Here is a 4458-nt window from a genome sequence, read left to right on the forward strand (position 1 = left end):
CCTCTGTGGGCATCTGCCCTCCTGTGGGCTCAATCCACTACCTAACCCCCAGTGCACTGCTGCTCTCGGTCTCCTCGCCCCTGCCCGGGTCGCAGCCCCTGCCACCGTGGAGCATAGTCCTATCCCTTGGAATGTCACCCTCCCCCAAGCTGTCCCCACCCCCTGCGCCTACACCCCTTCCCCAGCAAAGCGAGCTGGACCGAGGCCCTGCGGCATAGCTCACCGGCCACCCGGCTCTGCTGGGGCCTCACCTCCAGGAATCGCGAGGCTGGGTCTACCTCTCTCCCTCTCTCCAGAAAGCAGTAAGCACTGGCAAGGACGTGGAGAAATCGGGACCCTGTGCACGCTGGCGGGGCGTACAAGGTGCAGCCCCTGCAGAAAGCGGTATGACAATTCCTCAAAACGATGTCAAATAGGGGCACCTGAATGCGATACATACATGAGTGTGGCCCTCGGGAGGGTATTCATTGTCAAAATTCACTTGATTGTATTAAGTGGGGAGGGTCCCTGTGCACTTCAATGTCAACAAAACAGTACTTCTGCCCTACGCCACTTGTATTTCTAGACAAGTAGATTGTCATAGAAATTATTTCTCTTTAAGACGCATTACATCCTCTCCCTGAGTCCACCCAGCTCACTCCAGAGTGAAGGGTTACTTAAGAAACATGTTCAGGGGCCCCTGGGGGGCTCAGTCAGTTAAGGGTCTGACTTCAGCTCAGGTCATGATCTCATGGTTCGTGGGTTCGAGCCCCGTGTCGGGCTCTGTGCTGACAGCTCAGAGCCTGGAGCCTGCTTCCCATTCTGTGTCTCCCTCTCTCTCTGCCCCTCCCCTGCTCACGCTCTTTTTCTCTCAAAAATAAATAAACATTTAGAAAATGTGATTTTATTAAACCTTGGCCTTGAGGACATATGTATTTTTTACTGTTCTGGGTGGAGCAACGGCCGTGGCCAGCAGGGAAGCTCTTGCCGTCTGAGCTGCGAGCCAAGCGGACCTCTGTTGGAAGAACCCCACTGTGCACAAAACAACAGCTGTGGACAAACCACGGCTATCCGGACGTGGGTATTTGACAGACATTTTCGCAAGAATAAAAGAACCGAGGCTGGCGTGCCCAGGAAAACCAGAGCTGTTGCCAAGAATCAAATCTGAGTTCTCAAGTGAAAACAAAATTTTAGAAAACTTGTATTCGATACCACGAGCCCAACAGCCTCCCGGTATTTAAAGACATTTCTGATGAGCTCAGAGGCAACGATAACAAATGGGACTGTGTGGCCTTGGGTGACGAGAGCGTCAATGTCCGGAAGAGCTGCTGAGCCCAGTGAACCAACGGGTTCCAAAGGGTGCATGAACGATGGACCCAAGTCTTTCCCGGCTCAAAGGTCCTTCCTTTCAAATTCAAGGTGGTTCAAGAGAGGATGAAATGTTCCTTGATGTGGTTTCAGGTTTTTTGTTGCAACTACCCTTCCCTTCAACGAACTTGTTGAACTTTGGGGTAATATTATAGGGAGGACTGTCCACAATTATCTGACCAAAAAAACTAACAAAACACCCCTCCCTCTTCCGACACCTGTGAAAGGTGGGGTGTTCTTCCTCTATCTGGACCAAAGGGAAGGCTTGCAGAGTGGAGATGGGAGTCCAGCAGTCTTCTCTGAAGCCAGGCAATAAAGTGTGTAAACGTGAAAAACACTACCCTTCTGACTAACTTTGTTTTGTTTGAGGATATACAGCAAATTTTCGTTGAAACGTATTATTTAAGAAAACTTGGAAAATTTCCAGATTCATTCTACGAAGCCAGCATCACTTTGATTCCCACAGACCCAGCAAAAAAAGAGAACTACAGGCCAATATCCTTGATGGACACGGATGTCAAAATCCTCAACAAGATACTTGCAGTTCGAATCCAACAGCACATAAAAACAATTATCCACCAAGATCAAGTGGGATTCATTCCTGAGTTACAGGGCTGGTTCAATATTTACAAATCAATCAGTGTGAGACATCACATCAACAAGAGAAAAGATAAGAAAACTTGAGGAGGGTTTTTATTGTCATCGTAAGTGAATCAACAAATAGGTTTACAACATTTATCTTCATTTCTAATATAATAAATATCAGTGGCGCAGCGCCCGGGCAGCTGAGCCGGTTCAACGTCCAACTCCAGCTCTGGTCATGCTCTTGCGGTTCGTGAGTTCGAGCCCCACATGCTGACAGCACAGACCCCACTTCAGCTCTTCTGTCTCTCCCTCTCTCTGCCCCTCCCTCCCTCCCTGTCTCTCAAAATAAACATTTAAAAATACAAATAAAATAAAAATCAGTAGGTATAGTCCAAATAAAGAGACATCTTTTGGGGGGCAGCTGGGTAGCTCTGTTGGTTAAGCATCAGAGTCTTGATTTCAACCCAGGTCAGGTCTGAGCTGAGCATGGAGCCTGCTTGGGATTCTCTCTCTCTCTCTCTCTCTCTCTCTCTCTGCCCCTCACCACTCTCAAAAACAATAAATAAATATTAAATAAAAGAAAGGTCTTTGAGGCCCTCAATAATTTTTAAGACGATAAAGGGGCTCGGAGACCAAGGCTTGAGGGCGCTGGCCGGGTGTTGCTGTGTGTCAGCACCTCTTGAAGGAGGAGCCGGAGCCACCGGGACGGGGCCCCGCCTGCCTCACGTGCGGGATCCAGTGCTGGCCAACGTACTCGCACTGACACAACCTCAGGAAGCCGTGAGGGCCGTGAAGAACGAACAGCCGGTCAGGCACTGTTTTAGACAGCATGGCCTCGATCCTGCGGTCTGTATCCAAGGGTCTTCAGGAACTTCCAGACAGTGGGGACAGAACCCCCTGGGGGGGGGGCTTACGTGGGGACTGAGGGGGCCTGGGCCTCCAGAGGCAGGCCAGCGTGGCATCTCAGGTCATGCAGGGTCCCGAAGGATGCTTACAGGGTTGTGCTCCGCACTGTTGGAAACGGCTGGTGTAGACTCCGCACTGTTGGAAACGGCTGGTGTAGACGGAGGGCTTGAGGGCATCTGGCCTGCACTCCCTCGGGCTGGCTGAGGCTGCAGGGACGGTCGGAGGTAGGGAGCGGGTCAGGAGGGTCCTGCACAGTCCGCGTGGGGCAGGAAACACAGCAGAGGGAGAGGAAGAGATAGAAGAGGGGTAACCAGGGCTTAGCCAGGGTGTCCCGGGGGCTTAGCCAGAGAAGCGGGGTGTTTGGGGGAACCTAGAAGGAACAGACTGGGGAAAGGGAGGCAGGACCTGAACCCATCTCTTGGTACTGGCACGCCGTGGAGGCTGCAGAGTGGAGGCGGCCAGGAGGCAGCCAAGGGCATGAGTCTTGTGCTCAGAGGTGGAGGGGAATATGGACGTTCACCAGCACGCAGTGATGGCGGTGAGTAAGGCACACCCCTTGCCCCTTCGGAGCTGCTGGGGCGTGGGGGGCGGCGGCCGTCACAGGCGGCAGAGGAGGACCCAGGTGGAGACGGGTTTTCTTTTTACTCCGGACTGCCACAGCTCCGGGAACACGTCAGAGCCCCTCTTGCGGCTGGGGGGCAGGAGGGGATTTATCCTGGGGAATCTGGGGAAGGGAAGGCCAGAAGTGGCTTCCCAGCAGATGGGAGGGAGGGGTGAGGCTGAGGAGGCAGGGCTTGGGGAGTCTGGGGCTCTGGCCCAGGAGTCTGAGGTCCTCCTCTCGCAGGGCCACAAAGGAGGAAATGCGTCTTCCCACGGGCCGCAGGGGGCTCCCCGGGGTGCCCTGAGGGGCGCAGATGGCAATGCACAGTCACAGGTAGAGTCCAGAAGCGTTGATGCGGCCACACTCAGACCCGGGGTACGTTCACAGGTCTCTTCTGCTAGGCTTCTGGAAAGAGAGGAAGTAGCCAAAGACTCGTCAGTCTTAAATCGTTATTAAGGAATTCATCACAGTGGAGTATTTGCCACAGCAAAAATCTGTGTGCCTCCTACAGCTTGACTCCAAGGGCCTTGAAGTGTAGCAACTGAATCCCAAACATTACAGGTGGAGAGTTTTTAGAAGTGTGTCCACACTGAAGTGGCATCACAGGAGCCCAATCCAGGAAATTGTGGGCGGACTGTAACAATTGCGGGGGGCAGGGGTTCTTTTTAAAAGGGACTATTTTGAAGGTTATGATTTTGACTCTGGAAGAACTAAGGTGATGGGCAGTGGAAGGAATCGCATGCAAAATCCCTTCAGTAAAAATGTACTGACTGCAAGAAAAAAAAAAGGCTCTAAGAGACGCATCGCAGCCCCTCCGTCCACCTAGGTCCCCGACCCTGGGCACCCCTGGACCCCATCAGCCTCCACCGTCTCTTCTGTTTGTGCCCCAAGTCGTTGAGGCTTCTCCTAGACTTCCCTGCACCAACGCTCCCCGCCCCCCAACTCGGGTTTTTAAGAAGATGTCGGACCCTCTGCTTCACTGATCCCCTCCCGGGGCCACTGAGGATGAGAGGGGACAC

This window comes from Crocuta crocuta, unplaced genomic scaffold (genome assembly GCF_008692635.1).
Source record: "Crocuta crocuta isolate KB4526 unplaced genomic scaffold, BGI_CrCroc_1.0 scaffold408, whole genome shotgun sequence".
Classification (NCBI taxonomy): domain Eukaryota; kingdom Metazoa; phylum Chordata; class Mammalia; order Carnivora; family Hyaenidae; genus Crocuta; species Crocuta crocuta.